This window comes from Asparagus officinalis, chromosome 9 (assembly GCF_001876935.1).
Source record: "Asparagus officinalis chromosome 9, Aspof.V1, whole genome shotgun sequence".
In the NCBI taxonomy this organism is placed as follows: Eukaryota; Viridiplantae; Streptophyta; class Magnoliopsida; order Asparagales; family Asparagaceae; genus Asparagus; species Asparagus officinalis.
Window position 1 is genome coordinate 59,796,041 of NC_033802.1, and position 17,617 is coordinate 59,813,657.

The window sequence follows — 17,617 nt, forward strand, 5'->3', positions numbered from 1 at the left end:
GGGAAGTAGGGGTGAAGAAGGTATAGGTTTCTGGGTTGTACCGCTCTAATATGGAAAAGAAATTATAGTAGCTCTAGATGATACCGTATCTGGTGGCCATCACGGGAACCCTCAAGCTAGACTGAGTGAGAGGTGCCTCCAACTCTTCTAAGATAAAGTTTGTCATTTGAGTCCACCACGTAACAAGAGAATGTACCTATCTGGGGGATCCAAACTCATAAGTTAGAAATTCACCTTTCGCCGCCATAAGTCTTATAACAAAAGTGGTCGTCAGGCTAGCCACCTCACTGACGGGGTATTCTTTAGCAAATAAGCCTAATCCAAAGGCTATCACCTATCGGTTATAGCCCACTGAGGAAATACCATGGAAGGTCAAAGCTCTAATGGCAACCCCGTCTTGTTCTTTGACGAGGTCCCAATCCATGTGACTGGGGATAGAGGCGCATTGAAAGTAGGGTATCAGATACATCCTCTACATATTTGGTAGGAAAAGATGGTGGTTCCCAACTTTACTTAGCCACTTGTAATTTCCATCGTAAGGGAGATTTGCTTCCAAGTCAACAAAGTCCCCAAATAGAAATGCTAGCTTGGTGAACTTTGTGCTGTCTAGAGTTTTAAATCTGGCATCTGTGACCAGAACACGGAGTGATCCTGAGGAGGCTTGGGTAACTGGTTCAGCATGATCCTTATCAGCATTGAGGAATACAGGAAGTTCCTGGCGTAGGTTGAATGTTATGTTGTAGTCCACACTACCTTTATGGCCAAAATGATTGTAGAAAGAAAGAGGCTCATCTGTATAGCGCACTACAAATAGAAGAAATAATTAGTTAGCGTAGAGCCAAAGTAAGTCTAAAAAGACTTAGTTCAAAATGTAGATGTCGAATCCAGCGTTTCAAAAAATCAACTGTAAAGGTTGAATCCTGCTTTCAAAAAATCAAATGCAGAGGTCAAACCCTGTGTTTTAAAAAATCAAACGCAGACGTCGAACCCTGTGTTTGAAAAAATCCAACACATAGGTCGAACCTTATGTTTCAAAAATAGAACACAGAGGTTGAAAACTACATTTCAAAACATCAAACGCAGAGATCAAACCCTGCATTTCAAAAAACCAAACACAGAGATCCATTTATGCATTATAATGACAAAATAAGTTTTGCTTGTTGTTCAAAGCTTAAAACTTGTTGAAACAAGTTTTTACAGTCCCAAAGTTTAACACTTACCGTTGACAAAAGGAATTTATGGTGGTGGTGCATCTGCCTATGTTGTGGGGCCACCGGTTACCGAAGCTGACGATGCGCCATGAGCCATAGCAGCAGTTGTCTTAGATTTCAAAACGGTCTTCTTCTTTGGAGCCATTTTAATCTCAATAGAGAAGATGAACAAGTTCACCGGAGAAGAATGAACGAAGATCTTTGTTAGGTTCATCGAAGAAGATGAACGGGATTCTTGTTGAGTACACTAAAGAAGACAAGAAAGTCGAATGACTTTTGATTTGATTTTTGGCGGTCTATTTATAGACAGCCAGAACTGTCAAATCGGAGTGGGATTTTAGGTAAAAATCCTACCTAAATGTGATTTTCGCGTTCCCATTGAGTCGGTTGGACTCCTAAAACACAACCTCACCTCTGCATTTTAACTTTTAAACACAAGTATCACCTCTGCATTTCAGTTTTTTAAATGCAAGGTTTAACCTTGTGTTTCAACTTCTAAACGTAAAGGACTAATTCTGCATTTCAGCTTTCAAATGTCAAGTTTTACTATTTAACCCTCCCGTCAAGCTATCATTGCCATTAGAGTTACTATATAGAGAAGCTAGCAATGGACATCAAGGTGACGAAAGAAGAGAAGAAACTGGCCTACAACAAGAAGCTATGCAGTCTCTTGGATGAGTACAGACAGATTCTAATCGCTATTGCTAATAACACTAAGTTGGATCCATCTTAGGTCTCTTCCTTCCAAATGCTTAACATTCCCACTAAAATTAACAAGGATACTATTAGAATCTTTACCACTATTGAACTAATCAAGAAAGAAAAAAAAGTGGGTTCCTCTAAGGTTGCCCTCCTGGCCAAACTTAGGATAAAACCCTTCTCATATGGGTTTGTGGTGCTCTCTGTCTATGACAACAAATTTGTCTTCGGCCAAGAGGTGCTCAACCTCACTGAGGATGATCTTGTTGACAAGTTTGCATCTGGTGTTTCTATGGTTACTTCATTGTCCCTGACTCTCTCCTACCTAACTTTTGCAGTTGTGTCTCACGTGTTCATCAATGTCTACAAGAACACCCTTGCTAGTGTTGTTGACACTGAATACACTTTCCCACAAGCTGAAAGGGTGAAGGAGTATCTAAAGGATCCAAGCGAGTTTGTTGTTTCTATTTCCCTTGTTGCAGCTATTGAGAATACTGTTACTCCTGATTCCAAGAAAGATTTTAAGTAGAGTTGCAACATACATACCCTCATGTGGGTCTTGTTCAGCTAAACTTCTATAAACAAGTTCATGATGTTTTCGAAACATACAGAGTGAACAATCATTCAACAAATCCTAAATTAATTTGGATATCTAAAGTATTCTAAAAATTCGTTCCAGTTAACCGTGAACTTTCAAAACTTTGGAGGGGGTTCTGTAGGCTGTCTAAAAATTATTGCACATAGCTGATCACTATCAAACATCAATGATGGAAGTTACAACCTGACGACTTCCACATTAACAACTTGACAATAAAGTTGCAATCAGATGACTTTCACGTCAACGAACAAAGGATACAAGTGGAAGATTTTCACATAGATTAAGAAAGGTTACAATTTGACGACCTTCATGACAACTGATGAAAGCTCTGATTCAATAGCCTTCATAATCAACAGCAGGAGTTTCAATCTGATGACTCCCATATTTCAAAGAGTTAAACCAAAGAATACAAAATGATGGTTTTTGCAACGCTCTGACAAAAGAGATTACAAGTCAACATTCTCTTTAATCCAAAACACAGAGCTCACCTTTGCATTCCAAGAACAAAACGAAAGATTCAGCCTTGCGTTCCCAGTTCCAAACACAGTGCAACCACTATGTTCTCAACCACTAACATAGATCTCAACTCTGTGTTCCAATTCCAGAACATAGAGTTCATGACAGAATACCAGATCAATGTTTGACTCATTCAATAACATTTGAACGGTTCCAGAACTATTTTTCCCATGATCTGAGGGATTTCCGCCCTACTTAGGAGTAGATTAAGGGGTCGGTTACAATAACAGAAACACAATAGAGTTATGGATGAATTTTTTGCATCAAAAATATCGCATAAAAGGAGGATCTCTCTGGCCCATTGATCGCTAACACTTACTCGATGACCTTTTCTGGAGCTTGAATTTTGGAGATAAAAGTTGGAGAAGAAGATTGGTATTCATCATTATTCAATTGAAGGCATCTTCAATTTCAGCAATAAGGTGTTTGTTCTTGGGTTGAAACCAATTTTTGGTTAAATTAATCAATTCTTTTACAGAGTTTAAAACTCGCTCTGAGTTTTCTAAAACTCATTAAAATTTCTTTTCAAACTTACCATGTAAGTTCTCCTTAACGTCAATCAAGAGGAAGATATTGTGTTCTACGAGGCAAAACATTCGGATCATCAATAGGATACAAGGATCTAAACTCCCATCGACACCGAGAAGAACCCACGTTAAACGAAGAGAAGGGCCTCCACAGATCCTTTCTCTCTTTTGTAAATCGAGAAACCAATTGAGAAGATTATAATTTCTTTTTCTAAGCCAGTTAGAGAGAGATTGCATTAAGAGAATTGTAACCCATTCTTTTTCTCAGTCTTTTAGAGAGAATAATACACATTTATTTTTCTCAATTTCTTCCTTCAATTTTCTCACAAACATCCTCTCCCATTCTTCTCCGATGTCAACAACATGTTGAGGAAAGGTATATTCTACCACTAGGGGAGGTACCATTTCCTCCTCGACCGGCTCTTTCCCCTGATGAGTCAGCTCATTGTGGCGACCAGACAACTCTCTCTCTACCCAGCAAAGGCTATGGCCTTGGCTCCCTCTTCTTGAGGAGCCTCGACTGGTTCTCCTGAGGCTGATTTGTCCAGATGAATCATGTTAGTCTCAGCCATACGGTTGTTGCCTGTTCCCCATCTTCCTCTCAAGACTGACTCCTTTGTCTATGGACTAGGGCGAGAGTAGGCTCCTCCTCGACTATCTACGCCTCTATTGGAAGATTATCCTGATGAAGACGCTTCACGAGACTAGCAGACGACCCCTCCTAGGGAGTAGTTAAAGGAACAGTATGCATCATCGCCGCTTCAGCTGTCCCTAAGATAAGGACTAAAGCCTTCTTATAATCTTGGGCAAGAGGAGGCACTATCGATATATCGATAACCTGCAAGATCGAGTTGTCAAGCAGATGGTTGACTCAATGAGAGTCAGCGTACACCTTGATCTGATCGAGCGCATCCTTCTAGGCATCGAGCAACTCGCCCTCCATGATTGCATCTATCCTTATTTTGGGTCTGTTGGAGCAACCCAACTCCAAGTCATACTCCATGACCATGACAAACTTCTCCTTTTAGTCCTTGTGCGAGTCAGGGAGGCCGGTGATGAGCTCGAACTTCCCCACCATCTAGAAATTGAAGTGAGGTTCAGTCTGGTTCACCTTCACAGCTACTAGCTAGCCTAAAACCGACAAGGATGGCTTGGTCACTAGCTAATGGCAGATCACCACGAACCCCACAAAGATGGAGATAGAGTTCGGCTTCATCTACGCTTGTGATACCCCTAGCGTCATGAATACTTGCTGGAGAAAAGGGTGCATGCACAGTCTCAGACCAAACTCTAGATGCCTCAAGTACAGAAGATCTCATTCTAGTTCATGATCATGAATGGCCTCTAACCTCATCGAAGTCATCAGATCATACTCCCGAGGGATATCAAACCTCCTAGGAAGCATCCTTATATGGGACTACGTCACATTAGAGTAGATCCTTGCCAAAAGAGCTCCCTGATCAACAGGATCAAATGCCATTGAAGATTGCAGAGATGATTGCTAAAAGAGATGAACAATAAAAATCTTGAGTTCTCTAGAGGGAATTTCAAATGGTAGTAACCGCCACCTTCATGGCCCTGGTTCATTATATAGGCAACTGACTTTACAACTACCAAAATCTTGACCACCGGATCAAATTCTATCCAACGGCTAAGATTAATTTTTAGAATCCGAAGCAACCTCTTAGAGATCGAGGCACATCCCACTCACCTTGAATAGCCAACAATTTGCCAAGAAAAGCAGAGTTGTGATAGTCAAAAAGAATGTGCAGTGATGTCAGCCACACCAATATGAAGGGACTTTTCAGTTCTCATATTTAATGCACTCACGTCCATCCAAAGCAATTCTCATTTTACTCAGACCCGGCTAAAGCCGACTGTGAAAGGGGCCAGCTGTTAAGGTATTTCCAATCACCTAAGTGCAACCATTTACTAGCAACAGGTGTACTTTTGCACTCAATCCTTAATCTAATTGGTGGCCGAGAACTACAAGGATTCCAACTCAGCTAACTCGCCAAGTCGACATTCCTTCATGTCAACTCGAATGGTGGAACTTGTCGGCCCTCTTGTCGAAGACGACTCCTAGAGAGCCCACTCGACCAGTTATTCAACGCCTCACGAGGTCGACTCAAAAGGCTAAGCTAGAGGACAACTTCAACCTCGAGCCTCTCCCGCTGACGTCGCGTTTAATGCTTGGCAGGCGCCATCATGCCCCTAGTCCTGATAGTCCTCTTGACTCATTGGACCATGTTGGTATTGTCATACCTCCGATCACTTCTCATTTAATGCTGAGTTGATCTTTCCTCTAGTCGCTAGCCGATACCTATAAAGTAGGAGCTGACTCAGCCACCAACCTATGCTTCTTTACTATCATCCTGTGCTCGATCATAATGATGGTTTTCCCCTTTTGGCATTATAGAGTTGAAAAAGTTTGATTGATTTCTTTAATTTGAAGAATTAAAATTCAGTTGGATACGAATCTATTACAATTACTCTCTCTCTCTCAATTATAGAGGAAGAGAAGTTTTGATTCAACTTCTATTTAATTTACTGTAGGTTCTTAGTGGCAAAAGGATGCTTTTCTTGATACTCGTGCTGAGATTGCTTCTCGTTAACAATTAGAATAAAATTACTGAAGATCTTGGATTGGTTCTGTAGATCTCTGAATGCTCTATGCATCAGAAAGTTAGATACATCATACAATATTCTCATCCAAAAGTCCTCCCCCCACACGCCCCACCGCAATATGTGGCTCAAGGCTTTATTTATAGGCAGTATTAAGGGCAGCATACTGCACAATGTGATGAAGTCATGGGAACATGGGCATAACTGATCGATTGTGGGCGTAACCGACACCTACCCCTTAGCCTACGTTGCTCTCATGGTCTTCGGGACCATTACAGCCCAATTTGAAGTAAGTGACAAGCTTCATTGTATTAGTGAACCTCATCTTTGATGTTTAACCTTGTTGTGTTAGTGAACCTTATCTTTGATATCGAAACTCACTATGTTGGCGAGCTTTGACTTCTATGTCAAGCTTTGCTGCTGTGACGTCCCTGTGCCGACTCGAAAGGCCGTGATGATTGATTTGAAGTCCAAGAAAAAATGACCCTTATGTGTTGACTCGAGAGGCGGTGACAGTCGACTTGAAGTCTGAGACGAGACCCGAGATGAGATCTCCTTTGTGTCGACTTGAAAGGCGTTAGTAGTCGACTCGAAGATCCAAGGCGAGACGACCCCCTGTGTTGACTTGAAAGGCGATGATCATCAGCTCAAAGACTGAGACGATATCCCCTCCATGTCAACTCGAGAGATGGTGATATCCAAGATGAGATCCGAGACGAGATCAATGTTTGACTTGAGAGGCAATCTGAGTCGAGACCGAGACGAGACGACAGTTTGAAGTCTAGACGAGATCAATATTGACTAGATGAGAATTCCTATGTCGACTCGAATGGCAAGCTGAGACGACACCTCATGTGTCGACTCAAAGGCTAATAGAAGTCGACATATCAAAGTTCGAGATGAGACGACCCCCTATGTCAACTTGAAATGTGGTGTTAATTAGCTTCATTGCCTTGTCGAGCCGGAGCCTAGTTGTCTTGTCGAGCCTCACCTTTCTATGGGTTTGAATCTGGATTTCAACTAAACTTCGATGTTCGTCTTGGCTAGAGAGGTTCATTATAATGATTTATGACCCTCGTCTACCTCTTGGCAGTTTTTTGAGTGCCTACAAGACCCCCTTCAAAGTTTTCAAACCGAAATTATGTTATATGAGGTCTTAAATACTTTGAACCTTCTCCGCTATGATGAGCTTGGTTTGCATGATGAGTTCGGCCTCTTGGTGAGCTTCAATGCTTTGGGGTGAATCTCATGGTAGCAGGTGAAGTTTACATGACGAACTTAGTTTGCATGATGAGCTTAGCTTGCATGACGAGCTTGGCCTCTTGGCGAGCTTCGATGCTCTGGGTGCACTTCATGGTTGTAGGTTAAGTTTGTCATTTTTTAGGTGAACCTCAATACTTTGAGATGAAGTCTAGCTATTTGTTGAGTCTCATCATTCTGTGTGGGCTTCGTCATACCCATGTGGGATTGATAATCAGGACTTGGGATTTTTAGCAAACCCTCAGCTATCAACGGACTGAATATGTCTTTACCAACTGTCGTTTGAGTTAGACTAGTCATACTTTTACCCTTAGCATGATAAGTTGTTGAGGAGTTTACCTTAGGCTAAATGCTAAGATTTCTCCTTTATCCTTAGCCATTCGAGGTGTTGGATTAAGTGTTTGAACATGATTATAAAGGTTAAGTTGTAATTGATTTTGGTTGTATCGTTCGTTATAACAACTCAACTTGGTGTTTTGAAAGCGAGGCTCATCGCACGATAGGCCGCTAAAATGTGGTGATGTCATTGATGAATAGTGACTCATCACATGGTAGGTTACTATTTGGGAACAAGGGGTAGATAGGAGCTTATCACTTGGTAGACAACTATCAACGAACAACATCATTTATAGGAATAATGGTGTGGAGGTAATCAAGTTGTTCAGTGACGTGAACGTATAATGATTGTGATTAGAATAGCGGCACATCACATGGTAGGCTACTATTTATGATAATTCTAAGGAGATAAAATGTTCAGCAAAGATCAAATAGAGAATCATCCTATGGTAGATCACTATCCTAATCAAAAGACAACTAGGTGCTCATTGCATGGTAGGACACTACTTGGCAAGGGAAATCAAGTCGTTCAGTGACATGGGAGTATAACGATTATGATTGGAATAATAACACATCGCGTGGTAGGTCACTATTTTCTATCATTCTAAGGAAATAGACCATTCAGAAAAGACCAGATAGTGAATTATTGCATAGTAGATCACTATCTTGATCGAGTGATAAGGAGGATCTAATCAAATGGTAGATCACTACTTGACAAAGTATTATCAATGGGGGTTAAGAATTGACAATCAGAGGTAATCATTAATATAATAGTTTTGTGGACCCACTATCCTATTGAAGAGCATTGTTGAGAGATTGTAGGTGGAAGTGACTATCAGAGATAATCATTAATGTGATAGTTTTGTAGATCTGCCATCCTATTGAAGAGAATTGGTAGGGGAATCTGGAGGAAGTGACTATCAGAGGTAATTATTAACGTGATAGTATTTTGTGGACCCATCATCCCATTAAAAAGGATTGGTGGGTGAATTTGTGGGAAGGGATCAGATGCTCATGTTTGACTTTGAACTTCCCTTTGGTGCTGATTGATGATGAGCTTCAACTTATCATGGTTTTGTGGTGAAACCATGACTATCCCCACTCCAGCGATAACTATAAATCAAGATAGAAGGGTAAAGACACATGCATCCAATAAAGCTTGGATCTTATCCTTCAGGCTGTAGCATTTAGAAGTGGGATGATGAATCATTGTAAGGATCATGAATTTTTAATATTAGCTAAAATAATCTAGAGGATTCTCAGTAGGGGTGTCTTACAGACAAAACAAAAGAAGAAGCCGAAGCTTAGTTATTAGTCCTTGTTTTTGTAGTTCTTTCTTTTTTGTTGATCGATGGAATTTTGTATCTCTTCAGTATTCATTTGTTAAGTTTTGTATAAGGGCATGTTTAACCCGTATTATTATGTCTTGGATGATAATCACTTGTGATAGGGATATTCTGTTCTGAGTTTGTCTATTATATTCTTGCTAATTATGATCAGGGACCTATGACTTCGCATTGTATTTATTTCTTGACGTTTAGCGTATTGAGTAGAAATGTATTTATTTTCCTTGATCTAATATGCCGCGGGCTTGTTCACATTCCGATTCCCAGGTATTTTGGGAAGTGGGACATGACAGGATTTTTTTGTGGCCTATGCAGGTCTCGGTCCCGAGTTCCCACTAGTAAGAATATAACGGACAATTTAGATGCATATCATATTTCATCTGTGAGACTATTCTTGAGCCCTTATCATATTTTCTTGATAAATTTCGTCTCATCCCTATCTTATCACTCTTTGATTTTAGAGTTTTTCATGGTTCTTATCCTATCGCTTTGCGATTATCCTCTCTTTGTATAACTCCTCTATCCTCGTGCCTGTCATTATTTTATATGTTATTATTTTTACACTATATTTTTTTGATTTGACTTGTATATTATTTGATTGTATTAATTTATGCATTATTTATTACATTATTTATGTATCACACACAATATTATATTGTATGTTTTATATATATATATATATATATATATATATCATTACTTATACATTTTTAATTGTTCAAATCATATCATTAAGTGTTTTGCATTGCTCTAGACTCCACATATGCATTGCATAGCATATCTGATATTAAGTTTATTTTCTTATGTTTAAAATATACTTTTGCATATCTATATTGTGTATGTGTACGCTTATCTGTCATGCCATTTGTCATTTACTTAGGTTCTAGATTAATATATATTGTTCGTATTTTTAATAGATTTATGATTTTAATATTCTACATATGCACTATATTCTTATCCTTTACATTTTCAGTATATAATTTTTATCAGTAAGTTTTGTATTGTTAGATTATTTTATTATGTTCACATTGGTTTCGTTATTCTAAGAGCAAGGTATTTATATTTTGATATTCAAAAAAAATATCCATGTTGTTAGGTTTGGAGTTGTCTTATTAATTATTTATGTTTGTTACATTATCTCGTATTATTAATTATTATCTTTTTATAATCAATATAAAGATAATTCCAAATAGCGTTTGTGAGTATGTATAATATTTATTCATAGTTTATTTATAGTGTATTTGCATATTTGTTATAATTTTCTTTGTTTTCGATATGTATTGTTTGTTATTGTAACAATATACAATGTATACGCATGTTATTTTTTAGTCTTTATTTTATGATATTTTTAGATATTTTTAGATATTTATATCTTTTATTATATTATTGTTTGCTATTCATTCTCTATTTGTTATTTTCGTTACTTGTGTTATGTTTTACTTTTTATTCTTTTATAATTCCTATTCTCTTTTTAATATAGTGTATTCACGTATATTATTATATTTACGCTGTTTATTTTTTATTAATTTATAATCATTCATGATTTTTAGTATCAAATTATGTTTAATCGTGTTCTATTTCATGTATTATTGGTGTTTATATTCACATGTTCATCAATCATTCATTGTATGCTTATCTACAATATATTGGTGTTTTTATTATACAAAATTATGTTGTTCTTATAATTTCATTTGCTTATATACTTATTTTAACTTTCATAGTTTTTGTTTTTATATATTATACTTCTTTATCTAGTAGTATGTTGTGAGTGTCGGTATTGTTAGTAAGCATTTATGATTCAGAGTATTCTATGATTTTTGTATGTGTTAATTTATTTTGAGTTTTATACTGTTAATTTGTTTGTTACTTATTTGAATGCATTGAGTATTTCAATTATGATTTTTTTGTCAGATTTGTATTCTTATTATTTTAACTTGTATTGTTTTACATTGTGTTACTCTTCTGTTTCGTTTCTTTTATTTTTGTATTTTTTGTAGATCATATTATATCAATATCATTTTATTCTTATATTTTTCTTTGAATAGGAGTTGTTGTTTTTTTTTGTGTGAGTGTGTGGTGTCATGGCTTTATAGTTTGTGTATAGGGTTATTAAAGATTGTTACAATGTGTGGGTTTGTTTAGCTTTGATTTTTGTGTTTTTACATATTGTATTATGGTTACGTATTTAGTCGAAATATTTTTGTAGTTAGTGAGTTTTATATTTTATGCAGTGTATTCTTGCTCATGTTTTTTTTTCATGTTTTAATTTATGTATTGCTATACTTATTGTAATTTAGTATTTATTATGTTTTGCTATAATTTATGTTAGTAGTCATGTTATGGTGTGGTTGTTTTTATTTTGTATTATATTTGTTTTATTAATCCTACATAGTGTACATATTACTTATACATGTTTGTTGCGTATGTTACCACATAATTTTGGTCACATTTCACCTTTTATGTACGCGTTTTGTTATCATTATTGCTTAGTTATTTATCAAGTTATATGTTTTTCTTGCATGTGTTTTTATATTGTCTTGAATTTTATTAGTTTATTTGTGTTATTTGGGTTATATTATTTATTGGTTAACATAGTTATTTCTTTTATGTTTCATCAATAGTTTCATAGTTTATTTTAGAATATGAAATGAGTGTTATAAGTTTATACAACTTAGTTATAGATTTCGCACATTGTAAATATTTTGTTGTGTTTATTAGTTGTTTTTCTTTTGTTAGGTTATGTATATTCTACTTTAATATTGTATTTTCTTGTCTATTTATTGATTATTTTAATTACTGTATTTATAAATTTTTCATATACAAAAGTCTCTGCATTACTATTTTAGTTAACTATTCATGTCCATATTTAATTATTGTTTTGGATATTAATAAATGACAGTTCATATGTTGTATTATGTTTATTCTTTATGTATATTGGGTTTATAGTTTTTGTATCATATTTGGTTATTCTAAAAGTTATAATGATATAATTGTTATTGGTATATTTTGATATTGTGTTCGTTGTGTAAATGTTATGAATACATAATTACATAATTGTTGCATATATTTTTATGTCTTTAATCTACTTCTATTATTGATATACTTTTTACTTTCTATTATCAACTATTATATGTATTATTTTTGCTTTATAAATTACTATATGATATCACGCATATCTTAGTTTAATTCTTAGGGCAGAATGAGTTTTAAGGGAAGTAAAATGAAACGACCATGAATTTTTGATATTAGTTAAAATAATTTTCTAGTATTTTAAAATATTTAATTATTATTTTAAAAGATTATTTGTATTTTTCTTGATTTTTTAGAATTTTTTATGATTTAAAAGTCTAAATTTTATATTATTTAAATAATTTTAATATTTATAAATTAATTTTGTGCGGTGAAAATTTCTAGAATTAATATGTTGTGTTATTGATACTATTACGTATTATTTTAAACAATACGTTGTATTATTGTTACTATTACGTATTATTTTGTGTATTATGTTGAATTATTAAATACGTATTATTTGTGTAAATTATTATATTATTTTAATTATTACGTATTTTTTCAATCAAGCCTTCCGACAGTTAGGGTTATCCGAATCTTTTTTGATTCTCAAAGTGGAGATCCCACTTTGAGCTTTTTTTCCACCTGGAGATAGAATATAAAAATTTTTCTCTCCAACATCGGCTTTGTCTTTGCCCCAAGAGAAGACACCATATTCCAACACTAAAATCCAAACCTTACGCGCATTGGGAGCTTTATTTCGATCCCTAAATAGAGATAAGTCTACATCTAACACATGTTATAGGGTGGTTCATTCCCCCGAAAACAACCAAGTCTACATATTTAATACTGTAGCACCAAAAATCCATACCTTTTATACATAGGGAGTTTTATCCTGAATCCTAAGTAAGGATAAGTCAGTGCGTAACACGCATTGCCGGTTAGTCTTTTACCGTAAAAAGGATAAAAGCCCACGTACTCAACATCGTGGCAGGCTGTTACTAATAACACCAAAATCCGTGCATTACACGCACATGAAATTTTATCCCGAATCCTAAGTAGGGTTAAGTCAGCACCTAACACGCGTTATTAATTAGTCTTTTACCGTAAAAAGGATAATAGTCCACATATTCAACATCGTGGTAGACCGTTATTAATAACGCTAAAATCCTTGTCTTACACGTACGAAAAATTTTATCTCGAATCCTAAGTAGAGATAAGTCAACGTCTAACACGTATTGCCAGCTAACCTTTCTCGGTAAAAAGAACACTAGGATTCACGTCTGGGGGTGTTATCTCAATCCCTGAATAGAGATAAGTCTACATCTAACACGCGTTGCTGGTTAGTCTTTCCCCATAAAAAAGACGAAGCCTATGTATTCAATATCATATCACCAAGTCTAAGAGAGTTCATTCTCATAGCACCATATTTTATGTGAAACGGATTTAGATAATTCATATGCCAGCCCGATTCAAACAGTAATCAGTAAAGGCATATTAAATCCGTTGATGGCTAAGGGTTTGCCAAAAATCTTAAAGTCTGCGCCTAACATGCATTACCGTGTAGTCTATTCCCGCGATAAATGACAAAGTCTATGTATTCAATATCATAGCATCAAGTCTAAGAGAGTTCATTCGTCATAACGTCACCTGCGGAACAGACTTAAACGATTTGCATGCTCGCCTGACTCAAACGGTAGTTGGTAAAGGCATGGCTGAGGGTTTGCCAAAAATCCTGTAAGTATTATGGTTATTTTATCATAAACAGAATGAGTAATCATAATAAGGTACGATAGTCACTGACGCACTAGCTTCATCAATTGGTCTTGTGACCTTAACACCCTGGAGAACATCAATTCCAGCCAAAGTTTCCACGAAGGAACTTGGACGCATTTGTTTGGGGAGAAAGTTGATGATTTCATTGTTGTGTTCATTACAAACTTTAAACGTTTACAACAAAAACAAAATTTAGTCTTTTTATAAGACCTTTTACACACTAAAAACAAAACAAAAGTATAACTATCGTCAAACAGCGCAGAGATCGTTTATTGATCTTCTGCTTGCATAGGATCTTAGCCTGTGATGGGGACGTTGATATTTATTGACCACCAAATGATCAGATCAGATCCAGAGCTTCGTTGATTCGTAAAGGAATCAAGAAACCGAAGCAGTTATCTCGGTAACGGCGAGATAACCACTCTTCTCGAGATCACCGCAACGAGGCAATCTCAAGGCAAAGGACCGGGTTGTGTAGATCTGACAAGCTCCTCTTCTTTATGCTGACAAACTCGATCTGATCTCTCCTCCTCCTCTCTAAAATTCGTGGCTCTTCAGTCCTCAATTCGGCAGGGCTTCGCCGACGCTCGAGAATTCCAGATCTGAAATAATGAAGGCCCTGGGGCTGTATTTATAGGCTTCAGGACATCTGTTTTTAGATAAGAATGGTTGATTCCCTCTTATCTTTAGTTAAAACCACTTAACTATATTATCAGATCCGTTGGAGCAAATCCAAGCGGTTAACGATCGAAAAACCTCCGATAACAACCAAAATCAGCATTTTCGTGTTGCAGACACTTGTGAGTGTCTTACCGTGACTGAGACACTTGTGAGTGCCTTGGCCAAGCCAAGACACTTGAGAGTGTCTTGGCTTGGTGGCTGGGCCGAGACACTTGAGAGTGTCTCGGCTTGGCCGAGACACTTAAAAGTGTCTTGGCCAAGAAAAGACTCCACTGGGTGTCTCGGTTTGGCTTTTTTTGGTTTTGGCACGTCGAGTTTGTTTCCATCGTAAATTCGTCGTCCGAACTCAGAATTATGCGGTTCAAGATGCATTAGAAAGCCGACAAGGAGATCTACAGACTCTCATGATTGAATCATATGTGGAGTAAATAGGACACAAGGGGTGCTCCGCCTTTCGTAAATAACACGGGGCTTCCGATCAGCTCTTGTTTTCGTTATTCCGAAATTCTGTTGCTTCGTATGATCCGTCGACTCAATTCATGCAGTTATCGCCATTGATTAAGTTTTTGTGACTCGGATAGTAACGTTTGTCATCTTCTCTGTGCTTCGATCTGCGTGTGAGGGCCCGTAGGTAATTTTAGACACCTACAGATACCCCCTCCAAAGTGTTTCAGCATTATTCTTTTATAGAGGAGGCTGGAATACTTTGGATGTGATTGGTCCAACCTTCAGTTAGTATAAAAGGACCTATAGTAAGCTTTGAATCTTGACTCCTTCGATTTTTAGTCTATTTTGATGAATAGCTAAAGTTCTTTTGGCGTTGCGTTTATCGACTGGCCGTCGTTGAAGTTTTGAATCAAAAACCAATGAGTTGATTTTGACTCATATCATTAAGTTGACTTTGAACTGACTATCTTCATCATAACATGCTGACTAGTGTTGACTTTCATTGCAGCATGTTGATTGGCGTTAACCTAGGGTTTCGGCTTGCTCGGCGTTGACTTTTTCATTGCAACGCGTTAACTAGCGTTGACCTAGGGTTACGTGTTGACCGACATTGACCTAGGATTTCAGATCATTCAGCTTTGACTTTTTATTGCAATGCATTGATTGGTGATGACCTAGAGTTACGCGTTGACTGACATTGACCTAGGGTTTCGAATCGCCCGACATTGACTTTTTTATCACAACACGTTGACTGGCATTAACACAGTTTATACTCACACGTTTGCTAGAGTATACACAGTTTAATCTCTTAAGGAATTGAAACATGGTGGTCCCAAATGTTGGGGGTTGCAGGACCAACTATTAAAGTTGTTTCGTCTGTAGGTATGGATTTTATCCTGAAGTTATTGGATGCTTAAGTCACGAGACCAACTAATGAAGCTGATGCGTCAATGACTCGTATTTATAGAATTTTTGGCAAATTCTCAGTCATCAACAGATTTGATTAGCCTTTACCAACTACCGTTTGAGTTGGGCTAGTATGCAGATTGTTTAGATCCGTTCTGTACATAACGTTGTGCTAAAGGAGTTAACTCTTTTAGTACTACGATATTGAATACGTAAACTTTGTCTTTCTCATGGGAATAGACTACCCGGTAACGTGTGTTAGATGTAAAATTAGGATTTTTAGCAAATCCTCAGCCTTCAATGGATTTGACGTGCCTTTACCGACTACCGTTTGAGTCGGGCTAGCAAGCGGATTGTTTAAGTCCGTTTTGCATGTGACGTTATGCTAAGAGAGTTAACTCTCTTAGTGCTACGATATTGAATACGTAGACTTTGTCTTTGTCACGGGAATAGACTACACGGTAACACGTGTTAGGCGCTGACTCATCCTTACTTAGAATTCAGGATAAAAATCCCCAGACTCGAATTCTGGTGTCTTCTTCAATCGGTGAAAGACTAAACCGACAACGCGTGTTAGACGTTGACTTATCTCTATTTAGGAGTTGAGATAAAATTCCACACGCATGTAAGGCACGAATTATGGTGTTATTAATAACAACCTGCCACAACGTCGAATATGTGGTCTTTTGTTCCTTTTACGGTCAAGAACTAACCAGCAACGCGTGTTAGGCGCTGACTTATCCCTACTTAGGCTTCGGGATCAAATTCCTCAGACTGGGATTCTGATGTCTTCTTCAATCGGTGAAAGACTAAACTGGCAACGCGTGTTAGGCGTTGACTTATCTCTATTTAGAAGTCGAGATAAAATTTCCCATGCGTGTAAGGCACGGATTATGGTGTTATTAATAACAACCTACCACAACGTCGAATATGTGGGCTTTTATTCTTTTTATGGTCAAGAACTAACTGGCAACGAGTGTTAGGTACTGACTTATCCCTACTTAGGCTTCAGGATCAAATTCCCCAGACTAGGATTCTATTGTCTTCTTCAATCGATAAAAGACTAAACCGGCAACGTGTGTTAGGCGTTAGTTTATCCCTACTTAGGATTCGGGATAAAATTCCCCATGCATAAAAGGCATGGATTTTATTGCTATGATGCTGAATACGTAGACTCGGTCGTTTTCATGGGAACGAACCACCCAGCAACGCGGGTTAAGCGCTGACTCATCCTTACTTAGGCTTCGGGATAAAATACCCCAGGTGGTATTCTAATGTCTTCTTCAATCGGTAAAAGACTAAACCAGCAAGGCGTGTTAGACGTTGACTTATCCCTATTTAGGATTCGGGATAAAATTCCCCGTGCGTATAAGGCACGGATTACAGAGTTGAAGGATGATGTCAAAAAATGGGAGAGGAAGAATTTTATATTCTATGTTCCAAAACTAAAGAGGAAGAATTTTATATTCTATCCCCAGTTGCCAAGGAAACTCGAAGTGAGAACTCCACCCTAAGAATATGAAAAAGTAAAACTAGGAGTGAGATCTCCACTTCTAGAATCAGAAAGATTCAAGCAACCCTAACTTTTATAAGTTTGGTTGCTTAATCCAAGAAAAGAATTCCTTATTTATTTTGGTGAAATTCCGATTTCGGCCCTAACTTTTATAAGTTTGGTCGAAT

At 37.1% G+C, this 17,617-nt stretch overlaps 1 pseudogene; it reads left to right on the top strand.

The window, feature by feature from the left end:
- LOC109823490 lies at positions 1,819–2,439 on the top strand (annotated as a pseudogene).